General features: G+C 33.7%; 1 pseudogene; it reads right to left on the minus strand.

Moving 5' to 3' along the window:
* Positions 1-3,430: 3,430 nt before the first annotated feature.
* LOC111719971 lies at positions 3,431-27,991 on the minus strand (annotated as a pseudogene).
* Positions 27,992-27,998: the final 7 nt, after the last annotated feature.

The raw sequence follows: 27,998 nt of genomic DNA on the forward strand, positions 1-27,998 counted from the left end.
TATCCTATAGAAATGTGTTATTTGACATGTCCAGTGTGTAAGAAGGTATATTCTACTCTGGCAATAGTTCTACTCTGATCAGTAATATTTCTCTGTATTTTATCCATCATAAATTAAACACCTTACCAAATTACCTTATAGAATGAAAAACTTTTGGACAGGAACAGTTTCTCCACTTGTCTTTGAAAAGACAACAGATCTTATATTGCTTTCAAAATATAAAAGCCCAATAAATAATTGTTTACTGAAAATAAGAATGAATGGCAAAAAAGTTTTTAAGAACTGGAAATTCTCCTAGTCACCTACATCCTTACTTTCATTGAACAAAACCTTTTAAATCTTGTTTCATCTCTGAAAACAGTGAACTGACTCCACCAGAGCTGCAAGAATTGGATAAAGGATTTAGACTCCCTAGAGGGGTTCATCTGCTTCATCAAACTGTTCTGACTGCTTTCCGTGCCCAATTTGCAGGTATACAATTCCTGCTTTTCACCTGCTTGCCCCATCAATTGATAAACTAATTTTCAACCTAATGGAAAGATTTGTGATGGCTTAAGTGCTGCGCAAGGCTAATGAATTGAACCAGACAAGTTTCAAAACTCATTCCAAGAATAGAGATGATTATGACCTAAGAATTGTTTTCATGACTACAAAAATTCTCCAAAAGAGCATTTAGCAGAGCTCAGAAACAAAAACCTCTTTTGTACTACCTTGTCAGCACTTGAAAGAACAATAGTTATGATATTTGGATTGCTGTACTCCTCTTTTGCCCTCAGGAAATCGTGCTTTATGCACTGCTTTGGTGAAAACTCAAAAGCTCACTGTATTCACATCTATAGTCTATACTCTTAGCTTTTAGCTTAAATATATATACAACATGGTTATTTCGTGAAGATATTCTTACTGAATGCTTCTTAAAAATTGTGTAATTATTGTGCTTGAAAAGTGAAAGAAAGGTTCAAAACCAACCTCAGACAACCAGTATGTTTGTATATCTGAGATAATCACTTAAATTATTTTGTATCTTAATGCAACATGATTGGTGAAAGAAAATAAAACAAATGATATGTACCTTCTTATGCTCCCACATAATTTGCTTATACTGGATGAGGTCTATATGATTTGTAAGATCTGAATTCCATTTAATATAGAAATTATGATTATTTGAAATGGTTACATCATTTAAACACATTGCAAGTTTTTTTTTTTTTTTTTTTTTTTTTTTTTTTTTAGCAATCAATGCCTTACTATTCTATTATTCATGATAATTTGGTCTTTGATCACTGCCCATTCAAGTGCAATTTTTTTGAATCCTCAGGATATTTGAGTTCTACATATATAATATGAAAACTTGACATCTGTCATCACTTGAGTGAATTTGATCTTATTTAATGAATTTTCAAGAATATTTAGGGTATTTTGTTGATAATAAAATAATGTGTTATTTTAAGTATTAGAATAATAGTTAGTATGTTTCAGATATATAGTACTTGACCTTTGGTCCTATCTTTCTCTGTATTCATTTATTTTTTATAGCCTTCAGTGATACTACACACCTTTTTTGCAAATAGAAAAGGCAGCATTATTTGTGAAATTAATTTTCTTTTTATAAATTATATATTTCTCTGTGCAGACAGCCTTTACCTTTTTGCACTAACAGCACATCTGCAATATCAAGATAAAAGACAAATGAGAGTTTGTATTCTTCAGTATAGCACGTGTATACCCAGCATTCTGGAGATAATGGTGGTAAGAAAGCCACCAGCCTCCCTTAATAGGATCGCCTAAAAAAGGGTAAAGAATAGGAAGTGGAAAGGTATGTTTTTCCAGTAGGAGTTCCAGAAGGGTAACATGCAAAACTCACAAATGGGCTTTGAGAAAAGGGCTAGGAGAGTGTGTTAAAAAGCCAACAATCTAATACACAAAGCAGCTTCACTCCCTTTGTTTTGGAAATTTAGATCTGAAGCAACCAGGAAGTTATGTCTGTTTCTTCATTTTTAACAGGTCACCTTGGCCTAGAAGGATGTTTTAAAGTTATTGGTGACCTACAGTTGTCAGAATTAGCAGCAATTAAGAATATGTAATAAATTGACTAAAGTGGATTCTATCCTGTGTCATAAGCATATAAATAAAGAATGAAATCTATGTATGTCAGTGATTAGTGTCAAATCAAGACCCAGGGCTGCTTTGGTAGAAGTTCCAAATCAAGCTTGAATCTGAAGATGTTTATTAGAAACAGAGGTCCTTCAAACTACACCCACAGTGTGGACAAATAGCCCTGATTGTTATGTTCTTCCAGCCATTGATCAATGCTATAATGAGACAGTACAGTACAGGTAGAGTGAAGGGGATTCCTGATTGGAGGGAGAAAAGACCACAGAGCTACCATTGAGGGTCAATAGACACTGATTAAAACACGAGTCTTCCTTGCAGTTGGAAAATCTAGTTTGGGAGGGGAGGCTTGTAAAGGACCACAGATATTGGGGAACTCATAGAAAAGTATACTTGACGCAAAGATATTTACAACAAGGTGTTAATTCAGTATAATTGATGAAATAATGGTTCCCTAGTTCACATATACTTAGTATGGTGATCTAATGGTTCTCTAGTTCACACATACTTAGTTGCTGTCATGATATAATCATATCGAGGTATTTAAGGGCTGAGATGACTGGAAATGAGACATTCTATCTTTGACCATCCTCCTGGTGGCTCTCCTGCCTCCTGCACTCCTCCACTAACATCAAGGCTGGTCCCGAGATCCTCCAGAGAGCTAGTCCAAAAGCTACATTTTGAATCACAGACAGGGAACTTCAGAAGGACATTGCCTTTTGGGGCCCAATGTGAGGCACTGAAAGAAGCACACTACATTTTGAGGCTCTGGACTGAAGGACCTACACTCAACAGTTCAACTGACATGATAGTAAGTTCAGTGGAGAAGTCCCTGTGACCTAGAAATAGGGTGAGTAAGCTAGTCACTTTCATTTTTCAGCTGAAATGGGGCAAATACTTTTCCCACCTCAAGGGAAGAGTGTAGCAAGCACAGTTAAGTTAATACAGAAGCAAAGTCTGTTTGTAACTTCAGAGGAGGTCATTGGACTTGAGAATTATTGAAGTATACATCTCCTTGGTTCTCTAAGGAAGAAAAATTAACTGAGCTGAGAGGACTAGAAACAGAGACATTCCATCTTTGACCATCCTCCTGATTTCTCTCCTGCCTACTGCTCTCCTCCAGTAAGATCAAGGCTGGTCCCAAGATCCTCCAGATAGTTAGGTAGGACATTGCAGAGTCTGGCCAGGACAAGGTTCTCCCTTTATTCTGCATTTGCAATAAATTCACAACAAACTGATCTCATACTCCAAATAACATTCTGGATAGGGGTGGAAAGAGCAGAAGAAAGCAGTGATTTGGTATGGGGTGATGCCCAAGTTAGGCCTTCATAAGAGCAGCCACCACAGCCTAGTCATTGAACTTACGCAGATCATTGTAGGTCTGGCCAGTGCCAAGAAAGACAATGGGTTTGTTTGTGATGTATGACTTAGAGATGGCAGCACCTACTATAAATGGTATAAAATCTAGTGTGAAAAATGCCATCAATGAGCCAGAATGTCTGAACTATTTAGTGATTAATCAGTGCTTTGCTGAATTTTACCAACAGATCTACAGCTTCATTTCCCCCCAAGGCCTTCTCAACCAACAACACTAGGCTGGGTGTTTTAATGGCAATGACCAAATCATCAAAGATGCATTGTCTTGTATTCCCCAGTTATATCCCCTAAGACTACATCAAAGCCCTGATTCCAAGCAAAAGAAATCCCCATTCATCCCTTTCCCCCCATCTCACCCCAGCAAAAACATTCTCAAAAATGTGAATCAAAATTCAATCACCAAGGTTCTTCAGAAGGAGCAAAACACTGACACCCCTTATGAGTGCTCAGCTGCTTCATCATTCCTGCCTAAAAGGTGTCGCAGGCAGTAATGAGGAAACTAAAGCTATTTTCCAATTGCCATAACATCTTGGCAAGATTTGTGGACTTGCCCACTCCATTGAATCCACAGAAAGTATCAGTATAAGAATATTGAAGGTATCCATGATATCTCAGAGCATGTCCACACACCTCTGTAGCTGCAAGATGTGTATCAATAACTCCTATACAATGCTTGCTTTACTATCTTCCTCTCCACCATATTAGCAACACTCAAGAGCTGAAAAGCCACAGCTACAGACACATTCTTTGCAATTAGATGGTCTCTCATCTTGTCCAGCACAGATTCCAAGTCTTCACAACTTAAGCTCTCAGAGCCAACCAAGCCTTTCAGGTGTGCCCCCATCCAACCTCACCCTGGTTTTCTTTTGTAAGGCTGGTTTGGCTGCACTCTGAGTGACTCCCTCATTGTCTGAGCTGCTGCAGTCTAGGTCTCCTAGTTGCCCCCAGCCCCACTTAAGTTCCTCATAATGGTTGATATCCTCTTGCAAGGTGGTCTCAGGAGTTCCATTGGTGATAGATGGGCTATAGAACAAGAAGACTTCATTGGGACAGCAACCTAGTACCCACATCCAAGGAACCTTTTTGTCTTTCTTCTTTGGTGTTTCCGACTAAATTTGAGGATTAACTGTACTAATCAGCACTTCTCCTAAAGCTTCTGCATGAATTCCTTAGGAGCAACAGTTCTTTGGAGAGGTCCACTGATCCCTAGGGCCAACTGGGAAATAAGGTTTCCTGTAGGGAGTCCCTTTGCTTAGTAGGTGAGGAAACTTCAGGACTCTCTTTCTTAGCCTCTTTATCTTTCTTGTTACTTTTAACTTTCCCCTTGGGCTTCTCCCCCATATCTCAGTCTTGAATCTCAAGGGTTTTTTTGGCCTTTTCATAATCTTCAGATTTTTTCATGGCAGTGGGAGCACTGGTTTAACTGCTCTCCTCTGCTTCCCGAAGGACACACATGAAATCTCTATGGAATCAATGGTGCCATTTAATAGACTCAGGGAATTGTGTTGGATTTCTGGCTGATATTTGTCTCGGAACAGCCAATGCACACCATCTATTAATTTGTCTACATACATTAGCTTTAAGATCTTCTGAAAACCAACCACAAACACCAGCTCAAACTGGTTGTTCAGCCTCTATTTGAATGGGTGTCTCATGATTTTTTTTTTATTTAATAGCCTTTTATTTACAGGATATATACATGGGTAACTTTACAGCATTAACAATTGCCAAACCTCTTGTTCAAATTTTTCACCTCTAACACCCCCACCCCCTCCCCTAGATGGCAGGATGACCAGTAGATATTAAATGTATTAAAATATAAATTAGATACACAATAAGTATACCTGACCAAAACGTTATTTTGCTGTAAAAAAAGAATCAGACTCTGAAATATTGTACAATTAGCTTGTGAAGGAAATCAAAAATGCAGGTGTGCATAAATATAGGGATTGGGAATTCAATGTAATGGTTTTTAGTCATCTCCCAGAGTTCTTTTTCTGGGCATAGCTAGTTCAGTTCATTACTGCTCCATTAGAAATGATTTGGTTGATCTCGTTGCTGAGGATGGCCAGGTCCATCAGAACTGGTCATCATATAGTATTGTTGTTGAAGTATATAATGATCTCCTGGTCCTGCTCATTTCACTCAGCATCAGTTCGTGTAAGTCTCTCCAGGCCTTTCTGAAATCATCCTGTTGGTCATTTCTTACAGAACAGTAATATTCCATAATATTCATATACCACAATTTATTCAGCCATTCTCCAACTGATGGACATCCATTCAGTTTCCAGTTTCTAGCCACTACAAAAAGGGCTGCCACAAACATTCGTGCACATACAGGTCCCTTTCCCTTCTTTATAATCTCTTTGGGATATAATCCCAGTAGTAACACTGCTGGATCAAAGGGTATGCACAGTTTGATAACTTTTTGAGCATAGTTCCAAACTACTCTCCAAAATGGTTGGATTCGTTCACAACTCCACCAACAATGCATCAATGTCCCAGTTTTCCCGCATCCCCTCCAACAATCATCATTATTTTTTCCTGTCATCTTAGCCAATCTGACAGGTGTGTAGTGGTATCTTAGAGTTTTCTTAATTTGATTTCTCTGATTAATAATGACTTGGAGCATCTTTTCATATGACTAGAAATAGTTTCAATTTCTTCATCTGAGAATTGTCTGTTCATATCCTTTGACCATTTTTCAATTGGAGAATGGCTTGATTTTTTATAAATTAGAGTTAATTCTCTATATATTTTGGAAATGAGGCCTTTATCAGAACCTTTGACTGTAAAAATATTTTCCCAGTTTATTGCTTTCCCTCTAATCTTGTCTGCATTAGGTTTGTTTGGACAAAAACTTTTCAGTTTGGTATAATCGAAATTTTCTATTTTGTGATCAGTAATGATCTCTAGTTCTGCTTTGGTCATAAAGACCTTCCCTTCCACAGGTCTGAGAGGTAAACTATCCTGTGTTCCTCTAATTATTAATAATTTCATTCTTTATGCCTAGGTCATGAACCCATTTTGACCTTATCTTGGTGTCACGGCGTTAAGTATGGATCAATGCCTAGTTTCTGCCATATTAGTTTCAATTTTCCCAGCAATTTTTATCAAACAGTAAGTTCTTATCCAAAAGCTGGGATCTTTGGGTTTATCAAAGACTAGGTTGCTTATTTGTTGACTGTTTTATCCCTTGAACCTAATCTATTCCACTGATCAACTAATCTATTCCTTAGCCAATACCAAATAGTTTTGGTAACTGCTGCTCTATAATATAATTTTAGATCTGGTACAGCTGAGCCACCATCATTTGATTTTTTTTTCATTAATTCCTTGAAATTCTTGACCTTTTGTTTTCCATATGAACTTTGTTGTTATTTTTTCTAGGTCATTAAAATAGTTTTTTGGGAGTCTGATTGGTATAGCGCTAAATAAATAGATTAGTTTAGGTAATATTGTCATCTTTATTATATTTGCTCACCCAATCCAAGAGCATTTAATATTTTTCCAGTTGGTTAGATCAGAATTAATTTGTGTGAAAGTGTTTTGTTGTTTTGCTCATAAAGTTTCTGATTTTCCCTTGGCAGATAGATCCCTAAATATTTTATACAATCAGTAGTTACTTTAAATGGAATTTCTCTTTGTAACTCTGACTGTTGGATTTTGTTAGTGATATATAAGAATGCTGATGACTTATGTGGGTTTATTTTATAACCAGCAACTTTGCTAAAGTTGGATTATTTCTAATAACTTTTTAGCAGAATCTCTAGGGGTTCTCTAAGTATAACATCATGTCATCGCAAAGAGTGATAATTTGGTTTCCTCATTGCCTATTCTTATTCCTTTAATCTCTTTCTCAGCTCTTATTGCTATAGCTAGCGTTTCTAATACAATATTAAATAGTACAGTGATAGTGGGCCTTATTTCCTCCAGATCTTATTGGGAATGGTTTCAGTTTGTCTCCATTAAATATGATGCTTACTGATGGTTTTAAATAGATGCTGATTATTTTAAGGAAAAGTCCATTTATTCCTATACTCTCAAGTGTTTTTTAATAGGAATGGATGTTGGATTTTATCAAATGCTTTTCTGCATCTATTGAGATGATCATATGGTTTTGTTAATTTGGTTATTAACATGGCCAATTATATTGATAGTTTTCCTAATATTGAACCAGCCCTGCATTCCTGGTATAAATCCTACTTGATCATAGTGTATTATCTTGGAGATGATTTTCTGTAGTCTTTTGCTAATATCTTATTTAAGATTATAGCATCAATATTCATTAGGAGATTGGTCTATAATTTTCTTTCTCTGTTTTCAGCCTACCTGGTTTAGGTATCAGTACCATGTCTGTGTCATAGAAGGAATTTGGTAGGACTCCTTCATTCCCTATTTTATCAAATATTTTATATAGCATTGGGGCCAATTGTTCTTTAAATGTTTGTTAAAATTCACATGTAAATCCATCTGGTCCTGGGGATTTTTTCTTAGGGAGTTGTTTAATTGCCTGTTCTATTTCTTTTTCTGAAATGGGACTATTCAAGCAATTTACTTCCTTCTCTGTTAGTCTGGGAAGTCTGTATTTTTGGAGGTAGTCATCCATTTCACTTAGGTTATCAAATTTATTGGCATAAAGTTGAGCAAAATAACTCCTTATTATTTCTCTAATTTCCTCTTCATTGGTGGAAAGTTCTCCTTTTCATTTTAAGACTACTAATTTCATTTTCCTCCCTCCTTTTTCTAATCAGATTTACCAAAGGCTTATCTATTTTATTGGCTTTTCATAGAACCAACTCTTAGTTTTATTAATTAGTTCAATAGTTTTTTACTTTCAATATTTTTAATTTCTCCTTTTAATTTTAGAATTTCCAATTTAGTATTTGATTGGGGTTTTAATTTGGTCTTTTTTAGTTTTTTAGTTGCAAGCCCAATTCATTAATCTTTTCTTTCTCTGTTTTATTCAAGTAAGCCTCTAAGGATATAAAATTCCTCTTATTACCGCTTTGGCTGCATCCCACAAATTTTGGTATGATGTCTCATCATTGTCATTATCTTTAGTGAAATTATTAATTATATCTATAATTTGCTGCTTCACCCAATCATTCTTTAAGATGAGATTGTTTAGTTTCAATTACTTTTGGTCTATTTCCCCTAACTTTTTGTTGAATGGAGTTTTTATTGCATCATGATCTGAAAAGAAAGCATTTACTATTTCTGCTTTCTTACATTTAATTTTGAGGTCTTTATGTCCTAATATGGTCAATTTTGAATAGGTTCCATGAACTGCTGAGAAGAAAGTATATTCCTTCTATCTCCATTCAGTTTTCTCAAAGATCCAACATACCTAATTTTTCTAATATTCTATTTACTTCTTTAATTTCTTTCTTATTTGTTTTGTGGTTTGATTTGTCTAATTCTGAGAGTGCAAGGTTGAGATCTCCTACTATTACAGTTTTGTTGTCTATTTCTTCTTGCAACTCTCTTAACTTCTCCTTTAGGAAGTTGAGTGCCATACCACTTGGTGCATATATGTTTAATATTGATATTGCTTTCGTTGTTTATGCACCTTTAGCGAGTATGTAGTTTCCTTCCTTATCTCTTTTTAATTAGATCAATTTTACTTTTGCTTGATCTGAGATAAGGATGGCTCCCTGCTTTTGACTTCACCTGAAGCATAATAGATTTTGCTCCAGCCTTTACCTTTACTCTATATGTATCCCCTGCTTTAAATGTGTTTCTTGTAAACAACATATTGTAGGTTCTGACTTTGATCCAGTCTGCTATCTGTCTCCTCTTTATGGAGGAGTTCATCCCATTCACATTTACGGTTAGAATTACTAAATCTGTATTCCTGCCATCCTAATAACCCCAGATTGTGCTTTACTTATTCTTGCCTCCCAACCCTCTTTCCCCTTTTAAACTTATGACCCTCTTGTATCACGATACTTATCCTCTTATAATCCCCTCCCCCTCTGAGTCTTTCCCCTTCCTTCCCTTATTACTCTTTTCTTTTCCTTTCCTCTCCCCGTTTTTAATGAGGCAAGAGCAATTTTCTCTTAAACAAATGTCAATTATTTTTCTTTTGAGCTAACTCTGATGAGAGTAAGATTCACACAATGTTCCTCCCTCTCTAAATTCCTCAGACATGATAAGTTTCCCTTAGCCTCTTTGTGGGATGTGGTTTCCCTCTTTATCCCTCCTTCCACCTTATTCTGCCATCTCCTTTCCATATCTACTTCCCTTTTTATGTTATATCAGTACAATCAAATTATACACGTATTCTTTTTGTATATCCACAACAGAAATACAATTCTCAAGGTTATTTTTACCTTTTCTGCATCTCTTGAGTTCTATGCTTGGAGATCAAATTTTTGTTTAGTTCTGGTTTTCTTCAGAAACAAATGGAATTCATTTGTTTCATTAAATATCCATCTTCTTCCTGGAAGAAAATGCTCAGCTTAGCTGGGTAGTTTATTCTTGGCTGCATCTCAAGTTCTTGTGCCTTTCAGAATATCATTTCAGGCCCTTCTTTCCTTTAATGTAGAGGCAGCTAGATCTTGGGTGATCCTTATTGTGGTACCTCGGTATTTAAATGGTTTTTTGGCTGCTTGTAATATTTTTTTCCCTAGTCTGATCTGAAATTTAGCCACAATATTCCTTGGAGGTTTTTTCTTTCAGAAGGTGTTCGATGAATTCTTTCAATGCCTATTTTACCTTCTGATTCTATTACATCTGGGCAGTTCTCTTTGATGATTTCTTGTAAAATAGTATCTAGGCTCTTTTTTTCATCATAGTTTTCAGAAAGTCCAATAATCCTCAGATTATCTCTCCTAGATCTATTTTCCAAGTCTGTCGTTTTTGCAAGTAGATAATTCATGGTTTTTTCCAGTTTGTCATTTTTTTGTTTTTGCTTGACTGATTCTTGCTGTCTCAATGAATCATTAGTTTCTATTTGTTCAGTTCTAATTTTTAAAGAATTATTTTCTTCATTAGCTTTTTTTACTTCTTTCTGTATATGTCCAATTGAGTTTTTGAATGTATTGTTTTGGTCTGTGGAATTTTTTTCCATTTCACTAATTTTTTTTTTTAGTGAATTATTTTCTTTTTCCAATTCACAGATCCTACTTTCTTGCGTGTTCTTTGTCTTTTCCAATTCACGGATCCTACTTTCTTGCGAGTTCTTTGTCTTTTCCAATTCATAAATCCTACTTTCTAGTGAATTCTTTATTTTTTCCAATTTGCAATTCTTACTTTCCTGAGATTTTTTTACTTTTTCCAATTCGTATTTCAGGAAGTTGTTGCTCTCTTGTAAGGCTTCTCTTTCCTTTCCCCATTTATCTTCTAACTCTCTTTTGAGACTTTTAATGGTCTCTTCTATGAGAGCATTATGTAAAGGAGGACAGTCTGATGCATTTTTGCTGTTTGAGGTCTCTTCAGGTTTGCTGACCTGCTCTTTTTCTGCATAGAAGCTGTCGATTGTTCTTTTCATCTTTTTATTCATGTTTTAAAGCCTTTAGTGTAGGTCTCCTAGGCAAGGGGGTTACCAGCTTCCTCTGCAGAGCAGGGAAAGATGTAAACCGATTTCTGGCTCTGAGGTATGGGAGTGCTCTGAGTGAGAGTTTTCCCTTCCTCCAACCGGAAGTGGATTCAGCACTGGCCGAGCTATCAAACTGCTTAGTAGGGCTGAGTGGGTTAGCGATTGCCCTCGGCTAGAGACTAAGGGGTGAAAGTGTCACTGCCCCAGGCCGGAGCCTCTAGTGGGACTGTGAGTATTAGCAGCTGAGCGCAGACCGCAGACCTCCCGGAACTCTGCCCCAGTGTCTCTGCCCAATGCAAATCGGCCCTGGAAAAGCTCTATGGCCCCAAGCCGAGCTCCCCACTGAGCAGATTGGAGGCTAACCCGGGCTGCGTCCTCCTGCGGTGCAGGATCACAATTGCCCCAAGGAGAAGCCCGTACTGCGGGTTGGGGCTGTGCGCTTGTGCTGAGATCTGTGCCTTCACCCTCGGTTTGAGACTCTCCTCGGAACCTAATTTCTCTCCCCGTCTGTGCCGATCTCCCCCCTGGCCCCGGAACCAACCTTTTTTGGCGAGACTGCAGATTTTCTTCGGCCGGTGAGTTGTTCTACTTCTTATCTTTATGAATTGTAGCAGTCAAGACTATTTTTGAGGCTCGATATAATATTGATAAAGAGGGTAAGAGAAGAGCTTAGAAAGTGGCCTGTGTCTTCTCGGCCATCTTGGCTCCGCCCCCCGGGTGTCTCATGATTAAAGGAATTGCTTCCTTCCCGCTCCTGGAGCAGTATGGAAAGGATCAGCTTGTTGACCTTCACAGTGCCCCAATACCTGTTGCCCTGGAAGCATCAGAGCACTAGCCCCGCCATTAAGAAGAAGGTGAAGAAATGGAGCTTGGCTGGGAGGGGAGGGAAGGAGGGTTGGCCACATGCTAGGGACTCAGATCAAAGTGTGACACATTGATACTGCACACTTTAAACTAAGAATTATTTTTTCCTCTGAGGCAATCAGGATTAAGCCATTTGCTCAGGGTCATGCAGCTTGGAAGTATTAAGTGTCTGAGGTTGAATTTGAATTCAGGTCCTGCTGATTCAGCAGCAAGTGCTCTATCCACTGTACCATCTAATTGCCCCTTTCTACCAATAAATTACAAAATCTGAGTTAATCAAAATATTTAAGTTCTTTAACAATGATCTTTACACCATTTATTTTAATAAATTAGCCTCAACTATTGTCATATGCCTGTTTCTGTTTTTATTATTATAGTGATTCATCTTATTTTTATTTTTTAATGAAGTTCAGATAGAAATTGTTCTGGATCAAATCTTTGTCCTCCTATTATTCCTTGCTATTTGAAATTACATAGGCCAGTGTAGGATCAGATAAAATAACTGATTTTACAATTTAAATATTGGGACATAATCATAAGGTCTGTGGTCTTATTGGAAATATCTTCTAACAATCCTAGTAGCAAAGTGGTTAGAATAATCTACACCTCATTTTGAGTTCTCTGTATTGATTTTTTAAAATGGAATTCTATAGTTTCAAAGTTCTTAATTCAATATACTTTGGGAATTATTATTACTTGATATGTATACATTTAATAAAAATATATATTTTAAAATGTTATGGAACAATGTTACATCTGCACATCTATGAGAAAGATTTATTTGCAATAATAAATCTAATTCCATTTGTGTGAATTTGTTGAATTCTGAAAGTTAAGTTAAAAACTGTATTTTCAGCTCAAAAATTTATCTAGTCTTTGAAAGTACACTTCTGATTTTGTATATATTCATCAATCTTATTTTTGTAAGTATTCAATCAAAATATCATGGCTTTTTGTTTTGTTTTGCAAACAAATGGTGTTAAGTTATCCAAGGCACATAGCTAGTTAAGCATCTGAGGTCACATTTGAACTCTATCCACTGTGCCACTCAGCTTCCCCCTTCATACTTTTTGAAGGGAAAAGCGTTTATCTTTGTATAGCTTCTAAAGAATAATGGACCCTGTCCTTGAATATTTTCATGGGACTTAGGCTTCATTGCAATATTTCTCAAATCAATCATGCTCCAAATCACAGTAGTAGAAGTATGGTTTAAGAATTGTGTTACTAGGGGCAGCTAATTGGAACAGTGGATAGAGGACCAGCCCTGAAGTCAGGAAGATCTGAGTTCAAATTCAGACACTTAATACTTCCTAGTTATGTGACCCGGGGCAAGTCACTTAATCCCACGTGCCTCAGCAAAAAACACAAAACAACAACAACAGAAAAGTGTTACTAATTATTCTTATAAACATGTTACTTTGAACATTGTAAAAATGAAAAATTTCAAAAAGACATAAGATGTTTAAAAGACTTGAAAAATTATAAGGATCAACCATGATTACAGAACAATAAGAATAAAGAATACTGCATGTCTACTATAGAAACTTTCCCCCGCTGAGATAATATGGTAATTTCCTTTGATTAGCTATGCATGTGTGTCACATAGTTTTTTGCGATTTTTTTTTCCCTTTTCCATCAGAGTAGAGTAAAAAAAAAATTTGATAAATGAAAAACAGTATTTAATTATAAAAAGTCATTTTGATTAAGATTTTAATTTAGAGTGCCAAAAGAACTCTCACTACAGATAGAAATAGCTATTTCTTAGATAGATTTATGCTCAACTTATCTATCATCTTCATCCATCAGCTGATTTTTACCTTTGAATACAAACTCAAAGGCTTCAATATCAATTTTTCCTTGGAGTTTCATTTTTACTGAGTACAAATTATTTATTGATGTCATTGAAGAAATGTTCTACAAGAAGAGGAGACAAAGCAACTTAATGCATATTTAAGTAGGGTGACTTAATAGCCAATAAACTTTTATTAAGAATCAACTACGTGCCAAGTACCGTGTTAAGCCCTAGGAATAAAAATATGCACACAAAAAAAGGACAATCACTTCCTGTATTAAATGGGGGAAAACAAAAGACAAATAGAATTTAAAAATAAGATTGAGGGGCTAGGGGAAAGTCTGGGAGATATACAAGGGAAAACAGAAGTTCCAAAATAATAAGGCTAGGTGAGAAATAAGATGATCCAAGATGAGTTCTCCTTAGATCCAAGTTCTTTTCTTATTATGCAAGTAGAAAAGTAGAAGGTAGGATGAGGTGAAGTACCAAAGCTGATGAAATGTGACAGTATAATGAGGTTATCCTAGTAAAGAACTTCCTTAGCAATGGTGTATATTTCTCTCAAAGAAGTTTCGAAGTTGTTCAGCCAGATGAGAAATGAGAAGAAGTCTGAGCCGAGATCTTTCCTGCCAGATATAACAGAAATTATTTAAAGTAATGTAAGGGGAAAGGAAGTAAAATTTCTCTCTCTTTCTCTCTCTCTCTCTCTCTCTCTCTCTCTCTCTCTCTCTCTCTCTCTCTCTCTCTTTTATCTCTCTCTCTGTCTCTCTCTCTGTCTTTCTGTGTCTCTATTTCTCTTTCTCTCTCTCTATGTCTCTGTCTGTCTGTCTCTCTTTCTGTCTCTGTCTCTGTCTTTCTCTGTCTCTCTGTCTTTCTGTCTCTCTCTCTCTTTCTCTGTCTCTGTCTATGTCTCTCTGTTTCTGTCTATGTCTCTCTCTCTCTTTCTCAACAAATGTAGTAAAATAATCTGCTAAAACTTTACAGAGAAAAAGTCTGCAAAAGGTGGAGTTAAGATGATAGAGAGATGCTAGGAAGTTGATTGAATTCTCCACTGTTTCCTTCAGAAAAAAAAAATGCAAAATCAAGCCTCTACATGGATTCTGGAATGACAGAACCCACAAAAACACAGAGTGAAACCATATTTCAGCATAAGATAACATAGAACTTCAGGAAAAGTCTGTCTCACTTAGTTAAAAGGGAGCACAATCCTATATAGATAAAATGCAGGCAATCTAGCAGAAAGCTATTAGCCAGAGCACAGCTCAGCATTTAAGACCATTCTGTTCTGGCTCAGCTGGCTAGCTGTAAGGCTTCAAGTCCAAGCACAGCAGGAAAGTTGCAAGTCTTGAAACTGTAGTGTTCTTAATTGTTTTCTGGAGGTCTTTGGGGCAGCCTTTTTTTCAGCAGATTAATCACCACAAGAATAGCTAGGTGTTAAAAGTCTAAAAGTTTTTATTGTGTTCTTTGCCTGGTGCTCAGCTAGCTTTCTTGTGGCCTTCAGAGGGGACTTGGTTTCAGTGGAGAAAATTCTGGAGGCCAGGCCAGCCACTAGGAGCCTGATCGAAGATGGAACTGAATCTCTCTGAGTCCCCTTGGCTTATATGTTCTATTCTAAGTATAAACCAATCATTATGTCACTAGGAAACCATTATTTGTTGTAAGATTAAATCAATCATACAGAGCTTGGAGAGCTATTAATTCCCATGCTAAACTAGATAACCATTGTCTCATCAATTCCACTGACTTAAAACCTTGTAAGAATCATTGTTTCAGAGTTCTGGTCCATAACATGAAACAGCATTCCAACATAATGCAACTAGACTGAACATTGTAGAGAGAGAAAGAGTTCAACACCTGCAGACCCAGCATGAAAAGCCATTAAAAGTCCCATCCCCCTGCAAAAGAAGCATGAGATAGTATTCCCTATGTCCTAAGAGCAAAGTTTAATTTCCTTAAAAAATTAATCAAAAATGCAAAAAAAAAAAAGCTCTAACCATATAAAGCTACTTTTGGTGACAAGGAACATCAGAATACAGACTCAGAAAAGGACAGAGTGGGGAAATGCCCATCTCAAAAGCCTCAAAGAGAAATATGAATTGGTCTCAAGGTCAGAATATTTTCTTGGAAGAATTCAAAAAGGAATTTTAAAAATAAAGTAAGAGAGGTAAAAGAAAAATTGGGAGAAAAATGAGAGTTATGCAGCAGAATTATGGTGAGAAAAGACAGCAGTTTGGAAAAGGAAGCACAAAAATTGGCTAAAGAAAACAACTCTTTAAAACTAGAATTGGCCAAGTGAAAAAAATACACTGAAGAATAACTCCTTAAAAAAATTTGTCAAAACACACACACCATCAAAAATCTGCTGAAGAAAACAACTCCTTTAAAAGAAAAACAAGGCCAAATGAAAATGCTAAATGAGGAAAAATAATCCATTAAAAATCAGATTTGTGCAAGAGAAGCTAATGACACTTTGAGCCATCAAAAATCAAAGAAAAAAATTTAAAATAAAGAAAATACAAAATACAAAACAACTAATCAAGAAAACAGATCAAGTTGAGAAATGAATTATTAAAATATCTAATAAACATGATCAAAAAAGAGCTTGAATAGCATCTTTCAAGAAATTATCTAGGATATCCTAGATATTCTTGAACCATAGGTAAAATAGTCATTGAAAGAGACCACATGATGAAATAAGAAACATTATAGCTAAATTCAAGAATTATCAGGTCAAGGAGAAAATAACTGAAAACTGTCAGAAAGAAACAATTCAAATACCAAGGAGTCATAGTCAAGATTACCCAGAATTTAGTAATTTCAATATTGAAAGATGGAAGGGCTTGAAATATGATTTTCCAGAGGGCAAAGGATATTGAACTACAACCAGGAATGAACTACTCAGTAAAACTGAACATAATCTTCCCAGGGAAAAGATTGATATTTAATAAAATAAGGGATTTCAATAATTTATTTTTAAACTTTTTATTGTTTCCTTTTACTAGTTATACTTATACAAAAATTTTAGTACACATTTTTTTATTAAGTAGTTGGAAGAGAAAAATTAGAACAAAAGGGAATAACCACAAGAGAATAAAAATCAAAGAAAAAGAAAATAAAAGTAAACATAGCATGTGTTGATTTACATTCAATCTTCATAGTTCTTGCTATGGATGCAGATGACTTTCCTATTCAAAAGTTATTGGGATTTACTTGAACCACTGAAATACTGAGAAGAAATAAATCTTTCATAGTTGATCATCTCATAGTCTTGCTGTTACTGTAGATACAGTATTCCTGGTCCTACTTTTATTTATCAGCATCAGTTTATGTAAATCTTTCTAGACTTTTCTAAAATCATTTATCATTTTTAACAGAATAATAATATCCCATTATTTTCACTTACCACAACTTATTCAGCCATTCCACAACTGATTAATACCTACTCATTTTCCAATTCTTTGTAAATATTTTTTTAAAAAAAAGCTGCTACAAACATGTGCACATATGTGTCCTTTCCCCTACTTTATGATTTCCTTGGGATAGAGACCCAGTAGTAGCATTTATGGATCAAAGTGTATGCATAGTTTTATAGCCTTTTGGGCATAGTTCCAAATTACTCTCCAGAATGGATGGATCATTTCACAGCCCCATTAACAATGCATTATTGTCCCAGTTGTTTAACATCTCCTTCAACATTTATCATTGTTTTCCTGTCATCTTAGCCAATATGAGAGGTGTGAGGTGGCATCTCAGATATGTTTTAATTTGCATTTCTCTATTCAATAGTGATTTAGAGCATTTTCATATGATTTTAGACAGTTTTCATTTCATCATCTGAAAATTGGCTGTTCATATTCTTTGACCATTTATCAATTGGGCAATCAATAATTTCTAATGAAAAGATGAGATAACTAAACAGAAAAATTGATCTTCAAATACAAGACTTAAAAGAAGCATAAAAAGGTAAATAGGAAAAGAAAAACATATTTAAAGATTAAACTGTTCACATTTCTACATGGTAAGATGGATACTTGTAACTCTTATGAACTGTTTCTTTTTTAGTGCTCTTAAAAGAGTGTGTGGGTATAAATTGACTTGAATGTGTTGATATAAAAAGAAATAATGGAGTGGAAAAGGATTATACTGGGGGGAAAGGAAAGGGGAGGTAAAATAGGCAAATTACATTAAATGAAGAACAATAGACATATTACAGTAGAGAGAAAGAAGGGAGGTAGGCGAGTATTGTTTGAATCTTAATCTCATCAGATTTGGCACAAAGAGAGAATAAAATGCATATTTATTTCTTGCAGAAATTCATCTTACCCAATAGAGAAATAGGAGGGTAAAGGGGACAAAAAAGGCAAGAGGGAAGGCTGATAGAAGAAAGGGCAAATTTAGGGAAGGCGGGAATCAGAAGCAAAACTCTTGTGAAGAGGGAAAGGGTAAAAGAAGAAATTTTTTTGGATGGAAGAAAACACACAGTAATCATAACTGTTAATGTGAATGGAATGAACTCTCTTATAAGATGGAATTGGAAATGGAGTGTGAATTAAAAACCATAATCCTAAAATATATTATTTACAAGAAACACATCTGAAGCAGAGAAATATAGACAGAATAAAAGTAAAAGGCTGGAGCAGAATTTATTATACTTTAACTGAAATAAAAAAAAACATAGTTATTGTATTCTTAGTTGAAACAAAAGGAAAGTCAGAAATAATTAATATATAAGGAAGGAAATCATGTCTTATTAAAGGGTACCAGAGACGATGACATGATATTAATAATAAACATATGTGCAAAAAGTGGTGTATCATCCTCATTTGTAAAGGAGTATTTAAGTCAGATAAAAACAAAATAGAGAGCAAAACACTACTGGGTGGTTTCAATTTCCCTCTTTTAGAAGTAGATAAATCTAACCCCACAATAAACAAGGTTGAAGTCAAGAAGATGAACAATTTTTTTTAAAAATTAGATATGATAAAATCTTGAAGAAATTTGCATGATATTCAAAAACAATATTACTTATTTTGTTGGTACAGGACAGTTACACAAAAGAATGACTATGTAACTAGGGCACAAAAATTTTAAAATCAAATACAGAAAGGCAGAAATATTTATATATATATATATATATATATATACAATAAAATAAAAATTATGGATAATAAAGGGCCATGGGAAGAGAGTTCAAAAATTGATTGTAAACTAAATAATCTAATACTAAAAGAATGAGTGCATAAAAAAGCAAATCATAGCTACAGTTAATAATCTCATCCAAGAGAATGACAATAATGAGATAAAACATACTAAGACTTAAGGGATGCAGACAAAGCAATTCTAACCAGAAATTTATATCTCTAATTAAAATTAATTAGATCAGATGAGATCAATGAATTGGGCAAGCAACTAAAAAGCTAAAAAGAACAAATTGCAAAACCCCAAACAAATACCAAATAGAAATTATGAAAATCAAAGTAGAGATAAAACTCAGGGAAGAAAACTATTGAACTAATTAGTAAATTAAGAATTGTTTTTATGGTGAAAAAAACATCAAATAGATAAATGTTTGATTAATTCATTTAGAAAAAGTAATGAAGAAAACCTAATTACCAATATCACAAATGAAAATGGTGAAGTTATTATGAATGAAGGGGAAAAAAAGCAATACTTAGAAACTTTTTGCCCAACTGTATGCTAATAAATCTGAAAATCTAATTGAAATAGATGAATAGTTACAAAATATAAGTCACCCAGATTAACAGATCAGGAAGTAAAACAAGCCATCAATAAACTCTCTAAGAAAAAATATTCAGAACCAAATGGATTTGGAACCAAGTGAATTCCACCAAAAGTTTAAAGAATATGTAAATGAAATACTACATAATAGGCAAAGAAAAAATCCCACCAAATTCCTTTTATGACACAAATATTTGGATGATAACTAAATTAATGAGAAAAATTTTTCTTAATGAATATCAACACAAATATTTGAAATAAAATATTAATAAACTTGAGTAATATTCTAGGAACTTGAGGAATTTATTCCAAAATTACAGAACTGATTCAATTTCAGGAAAATTATCAGCATAATGAACCTTTTAAACTCATACAAATAATCAATAAATGCAGGGGAAAAAAAGATTTAGACAAATTTTAGAATTTGTTCCTATATTTAAAAGAAAAGAGAGAAGAGGAATAAAATGAGTTTTTTTTTTCCTTAAAATGATAAACACCACCTATCTAAAACCATTAGAAAAGATTCTATATAATGAGGATAGTCTACAAGCATTCTTACTAAGATTAGAGGTGAAAAAAAGGATATCTATTATATCCATTATTTTTCAATATAGTACTGGAAATTTTAGAGAATAATAAGAATAATAAAATAAGAGAAGAAAAACAATTGAACGAATGAGAATAGACAGTGAGAAAGAAAACGATCACTCTTTGAAGATGATATAAGGATATACTTAGAGTATTTCTAGAGAATCAACTAAAAAGCTACTTGAAACAATTTACAACTTTAGTAAAGTTGCAGGATATGAAATAAACCCACATAAATCACCAACATTTCCACATACTACTGACAAAGCCTAGCAGAAAGTGATAGAAAGAAAAATTCCATTTAAAATACTTTAGTATATATATATATATATATATATATATATATATATATATACATGTATATATATATATATATATATATATATATAATATTTGGAAATCTACCCGCCAAGATAAACCCAGGAACTATATGAATACAATTTTAAAACACTTTTCATACAAATAAAGTCAGATGTAAACAACTGGAAAAATATCAATTACAAATGTATAGGTCAGGTTAATATAATAAAAACAGCAATTCTATCTAAATTAGATTACTTATTCAATATCCCAAAGAGATTTTATAAAAGGGGAAATAACCCACTTGCACAAAATAGTTTGTAGCACAGTTTTCATGATTAGAAGGAATTAGAAACTGTGAGTGGATTCTTATCAATTGAGTAATGGATGAATATTTTGTGGATAATGGAATACTATTCTTCTATATGAAATGATGAGCAGACAGATTTCAGAGAAGCCTGGAAAAACTGAAGTAAGCAGAACCACTGCAGTTTTGTACATAGTAACAGCAAGTGTATAATAGGCTTAGCACTTCTCAGCAATACAGTAATCCAAAAGAATTCCAGTAGACTAAGGATAAAAAATGCTGTCCACAGCCAGAAAAAAAAAAAGCACTTCACGTGATCTGTATGAGGACAATGAAACTTTTGAATGGTCAGAATCTGTTCTGAAATCCAAATGTCATTCATATCTATCAATCTATCAATATCAATCCATCTCCTCATACTTTACTTAATATCTCTATTCCCTTCCCCCGTTCCAATATTTTTGAAACACATTATATTGCCTTAGAAAAATTGCAGTTCATTTAATGAGCCCATGTTTCTATGTGAAATCAGAAACAATCTTTTTAAAAAATAAAATTATATTTGTGTGTTTTCATTTTTCATATGTTTGCCTAAATTTCATTAGCCCACTCCCCAAAAGATATCTTATATTTAAAAAAAGTGAAGAGTTGGTGAGTAAAAATAACAAATATATTGTACAAAAAATAATTTCTTACTCAGTAAATCAGTATTTATTTTGTGGAGAGTTAGTAAAGGGATGGAAAATGACAAACAAGAACCAGAGGTTCATTTCCAAACAACTTAAGTATAACAAGATGAAGAAAGGAGGAGGAGAAATTGGAGGAGGAAAAGGAAAATGATTGAGAAATTTTATGCAAAACTATAATATACATAAAAATACTTGGGAGTCAAGCTATTAAGTAGTTGGTTGTTTGGTTGGTGTTCTTCATTGGAGAGGTCCAAAATCACATCACTATGTTAGAGTGTTGTTACAATGTCTAATTGTGGCTGATTAGATTAATATGAGCTCAGAATGCTCTGCCACAGATCGTACACAAATAGTTCCTATGAATATTTGAGGTAAATGACACATAAATACAAGCAGAAAATATTCAACAAAAAAATTAAAGAATCAAATCATTCAATTATGTTCATTCTTCAGAATATGTCAGATCAATAAAATATAATACTAATGAAATTAATTTATAAATTTAGAGCTATGCCAATCAAACTACCAAATAATTATTTTATAGGACATTAAAATTTTTAGCATCTAGAAAAATTTCATAAAAAGGTAATAGCCTATGCTTCACAATTCTCAAAATATGTTATTATTAAGCCATACTGATATATATATATATATATATATATATATATATATATATATATATTGCTTTAAATGGAAATATATATGGAACAGTGCAATAAGCAGAGTCTAGAAATAAATGATTCTATAACCCCCTTATTTCTATATACAAAAGAATGTAAACTATGAGGGGTAAATCTCCCTATGCAGAAATATCTGTTAAGAAATGTAAGCATATAGTGGATTTAACATATATTGGATTGTTTGCTGGATAGATGAGGGGGTAATGGCAAGGGGGAGCAATTTGGAAAACTATATTTTGCAGGGGTCAATATTGAAAAATTGTCCATGCATATGTTTTAAAAATAAAAAAAATAATTAAAAAAGAAAAAAGATCTTTTAGGAAAGAAATTTAGCAGCAGTTAGAATTTAGGATTTCTTTTACCATATATCCCAACCAAATTAAATTCCAAATTAAATTTTATAAAATTGTTCAAAATATATATCTCAAAGGGATCACTAACATATTTTAGTAGAAAAGAAACAAATGAAAAACATTTATTCTGATGCTATTGTATTGCCTGAGTTAAGAAGTCCTATTTTTCAGCCAAATGAAGTTGAAGAATATTTAGAGAACAATGATCAAATATTACTAATTGTTCAATAGGAGAATTTTCATAAAATGAATTACAGCTAGAAACAGAGATGGATTAGATATTTCAGAAGATGAAGATCACTGAGGAAATAATATATAATAAATATATAAATATATAATAAATTAAGTCTTAATTAAATTAATTAATTAAATTGATAAAATTAAGACTCCTTTAAAATATTCGCCTCAGTCTTAATTTGCAAGCAAACCATAATTAAGCACATTTGTGTGTAAGTATGTGTACATACACACACAGATATGTGTGTGTATATATATATATATATATACACACATGTATAAATTTGTGACTTCAGCATCATTGATAAATAATCTTTCAGGACAGACCTCATCCTTTCATACCTCAGCAAACTTATACTATTTCAATAAATTTTTACTTTATGGAATAAAACAAGAATTTCCATAAGATAATATGATAAAAAGGTGATTGCATATGGAATTACAAATATTTTAGGAATAACTTGATATTGCTTTTAAATATATATTAAAGTTATCATGTAATTTTTTTTTTCATTTTTCTTCCTTCCCCTCATCTTTATATGGTTACAATTAGACACAAAAAGCTGTACATAGGTACAGAGATTAAACAGATAGACAGATAAATAGATAGAAATAGTGATGTACACATATACATATGTACATATACATATATATGTAAAATTATTCTATTTATCAATCCTTTCTCTAGATATAGATACATCTTCCTTCATATGGTCTTTATATTTGATTTGATTATTTATAATAATCAAAGTGACTTATTAACTCAGTTTCATTCTTAAAAAAACATTGCAGCTACTATATAAAATGTTTTATTGTTTTGCTCATTTCCCTCTTCGTTATTTCATGCAAGTCTTTCCATGTTTTTCTAAGATCACTGAGCTCATCTTTTCTTATATCACAGTAGTATCCCATCATAATAATATTCTACAACTTGTTCAACCATTCTCCAGTTGATGGCTGTTGCCACAATTTTCAGTTCTTTGTTACTACAAAGAGCAGTACTATAAACATTTTGCTACACATATATTCTTTTCCTTTCCCCCTAATCATCTTTGGAAATAGACCTAGTAGTGGTATTGCTGAGTCACAGGGTATAGGAAGTTTAATAATTCCTTGGGCATAATTCTAGATTGCTCTTTAATATGATTGAATCAATTCACAATTCTACCAATGATGAAATCATGTTTTTCATCTTAATATCTGATAAAAACAATAAAGTCAACTTTATTAGTTTATTCACTCTTCTCTTTAGTTAATAATTTATCTTATTTTTGTTTTAATTTATTTATTTTCTATTTAATTAATTATTTTTCACTAATTTACTTGTTTTCTTATTTTGTCAGATTTATTTATTTGTTGACTTATTCACTTATTGGTTTATCTTTCTATTCATTCATTTATTGAACAGTGCATTTAGTTACTCATTTCTTTTTAAATTTTCTTTAGAATTCTGCTATAGAATATAATAAGTAAATCTAGTGTTCTCTTTCTGATTATAAGACTTGTTTGCCTCCTTTCTTGGAAGAGATTTTTTATAACAGATAGAAAGATAGTTTGTCTATAACTGTGTTAGCTGTATATGCATATTTCTCTTATCACATGAAAGTGACTATAAAATACTTCATGTTCTCTATGCATATCTCAGTTGCCTTTTGGTCATATAATTATGTTTAGTCCTTTAAAAGAGTGGCACTATCTAGCCAAGCCAATTCTATTTTCATAACATAAAACCTTTTTTGAGAGATAATAAAAATCCCCTATATGACATACTTTAAAATTTGCAAAGAACTTTGATACTCTGTTTGTAAGGAAAATAGCAAAATTTTGTTTTTAATATAAGTATGAACTGCAATTTAGAAGATTTAAATGATTTTTCCCAATGACACATATTGGGGCAGCTAGCATGCATAGTAGATAAAATATCAGACCTGTAGTCAGGATGATCTATCTTCCTAACTTCAAATCTGGAGTCACAAAGCTATTAGTTATCTGACTTGGAAAAGTCACTTAAATCTGTTTACCTCAGTTTCCTAATCTGAAAAATGAGGTATAGAAGAAAATGGCAAACAACTCTAGAATCTTTGCCAAGAAAGCCAAAAAGTGAATCACAAATAGTCAGACATAACAAATGATTCAAATATATGTGTGTGTGTGTGTGTGTGTGTGTGTATGTAAAACAACAAAGGCCATGGGAACTGAGTCCTGGTTTTCTAATTACAAAAGTATTTTTTTCTTTTACCCCACCTTATTGCTTCCATTTGCATTGGCCAAATAAACAAATATATCCTGCCTTATACCAGTCAAAGTGATAACATTGAAAGTTAAGATGAGCCCATTTCTGGCCATGAGGACTCAAGTGTTTCTGGTTTTGATGATGACTTTTTCTCTAATCAGTTTCTGAAGGTGTCAGAAGTCAATAACTATGCCAAAGAACTGATCTCCTCCTTAGACATTCATTTCTTTTTTACCTATGAGGAGAAAGAGCTACTTTGAGCTGCCCTCAAGAGGAAGATAGAAGGAAGATAAACTGCCCTATATTCTACTGACCCATGACAGTTGCTAGCATATAGACACTTTCATCTCTTTGTATTTGTCCTCTTTTGACTTTAGTTGAATCAGTATTCCTAAATGGAAGTCTAGGTATCGGAATGCAGAAGAGGTAAGAATCCTATCAGAAGTCTGTCTGGTTCAGAGCTCAATGGGTGTTTCAGATTGCTGAAGGTAATGAATGCACCTGCATGAGGAGGGAAAATATATACAGAACAGATAATTGAACACAAAGTCATCACCCATAGAAAGATCATCTCAGAGGTTGTACCTCTCTCGGTGGAGTTAAGTTCTGGGAATTAACTCTAGAAACCTACATATTCTAAGAACCTGCTTCAGTACCCTACTGAAAGAGCTATTCCAAAGTCTGAACTCCTTACTTGCAAGAAAATCATAAAATTTTCAATGTCCATATTTATACCTCAGACATAAAAATACTATAAATCAGGGCTTGATTGTTTTTTTTTTCTTAACTTAAAATGAGGAAGAAATTAATAATGCATGTAAGACTTCAATATGTGTTATATTTTTGGGTCACCTGGTCAGTTGTTAAACATTTACCAGAATGTAGGTAGATTATACAAAGTAAGAAATGATATGTTGATAACACAAAAAAGGAAATAATCTTTTATCTCAAAAGTTCTCTATATTTCTGCTTCTTTACTATTATATTCTGATTTTCACATTTATTTGAAAGAATGCCCCAAGTTTTGGAGAAAATGTTTAGACCAACTCTTCTTGTTATGCCTTGTCATTTAATATTTTTTCTAAAAGCTAATTAGATTAAAATAGGCATGTGTGTGTGTGTGTGTATCCAAAAATTATTTGTTAAGTAACTCTTGTGATTCAGGCACCATGCTCAGTGCCAAGGCTACAAATAAAAAAAATCATATTCTTTATGCTAAAGTCATTTGCATTGTTTTGTGGGAGTTAGCAATGCAGATCACATATATGTTTATCATATTTTTATATCTTTCTACCCATTTATCATTTTATAATATTTGCAAAACGTGTAAAATTACATATATCACAACACATTTGAGAAACAAATCCATGTTACAAAAATTTTCTAAATTCTTCATAAGTGACAAAATTCTAAGCACTTCAATATAGCTAATATGTGAACTTAGGTGACCAAAAGAATCCACCAGCAATTAACAATAGAGTACAGCAATCTCTTGGTACTATTGAATAGTAAATCTTGACACAGTACATACTCTGAAGTTATAGTCTCAAGTTAGAGTACACACTGTTCACTAGAGCCTTCTTTTTTTAAAAGAGGACATTTTTAATTTTTTTAATTATTGTTGTTTTGGGTGATTTGGTTTTCTTGGTTACTCCTAGATATACTACTACCTTCAAGCTTAGAGGATCTATTTTATTCCCAGAAAACGATTTGACTAAAGACAAAAATGATAGTGTCAAACTCAGTGAATCACAGTCATTTTTACATGCTTGCAGTGATCCACAATTGTAATTTTTGTCCTAGTCTTTCTTGTCCATGTGGGAAACTAAAAGGGTTAATGTGTGTCATTATCATTCTTAGATAGATATAATCCTATATAGTGCACATGAGAAATGACTGTCATTATTTAAATAATTGAGCTTTAAGACATCTGGTAAGATTCCAGGATGGTCCCTTATTTACTGTATGTGAATAAATGATCTGTGAATTTAACAAGCTTGTGCCAGTATAGACTCTGAATGGTGTTCTATTTTAATGGTCAGATTTTGACTAGTGAATACTTAAGCATTTTTATTGAGTGATAACAGGTTTTGTAATTAGAATCCAAAAGAAACGGTTGAGAAAAATGGAAGGAAGATTACATAGCATTGTTCTCCCCATCTTTCTGTCAAGAATAAAAACCAAAATTTGTTTCTAAATAATCTTTTTCACTTGAATTCTGGTCACATGATATTTCCCTTTGCTTTCTAGTGTTTTAGAATAAGCCCACCAATAAATCAGATTTTTAAAGTTGTATTTTCTCATCTTGTGGTTTGCAGAATTTTTTTTCAACCTAGCAATTTTCAAACATTGACTATTGAATCCCATAGGAATTTCGATCTATATTTGCATCAGCAAGGAAAGTGCTCAGTCTGATAACTTATGGGCCTTTGAAGAACTGAAATACCTTGTTATGTTGTCTTCTATCAAATAGTATATAGTTAAAGACATTGAAAGTGTTTTAGAGAGGAGAAGGAAGAGGTATGGAATCTATACATTAATGAGGGTCAGCACTGAAAATTTTTCTTTCAGGGTTTCTATTAAGAGTGTTGCATTTGAGGGGCAGAGCCAAGATGATGGAGAAGGCACCCAAGGCTCTCTAAGCTCCTATCATTCCCTCACAACCAACTATTAAATTCAGCCTCAAAAATAGCTCTTCACTGCTAAAATTCATGAAGATTAGAAGCACTACAATTTACCAGCTGAAGATAATCTGGAAGATTGGCAGGAATGGTTTGTCCAGAGGGGCCAGGAAAAGACCAGGAGGGGCAGCAAGAGACTAGTGTCCTGGGCAGACCAGGGGCAGGGGTGATCTCTGTGGCTAGAGAAGTTATAGAGACAACTCTATTATAGGCTAACTGCTCTGCCTTGATTACAAAGCAGTAAACTGGTAGGGAAATTAAAGCCTAAAACAGAGGGTACTCTAAAAAACTCCAGAACCTAACAAGATCTGGCTTTAACCACCCAAACCTGGAAGTCACTCAGGCAGACCGTAACAAAGCCCTGAAAACACATCGTGCAGTACTGGGCTTTTGTTGGGGCAGTTACAAATCTGCACAGCAAGGGGGCACAGACCGGGGCAACTTCTAATGTGCACAGAGGAGGGCTCGGCCTGAGGCAATAGAACTTCCCTAGCATGATTGTG

Source organism: Sarcophilus harrisii, chromosome 3 (assembly GCF_902635505.1).
Source record: "Sarcophilus harrisii chromosome 3, mSarHar1.11, whole genome shotgun sequence".
In the NCBI taxonomy this organism is placed as follows: domain Eukaryota; kingdom Metazoa; phylum Chordata; class Mammalia; order Dasyuromorphia; family Dasyuridae; genus Sarcophilus; species Sarcophilus harrisii.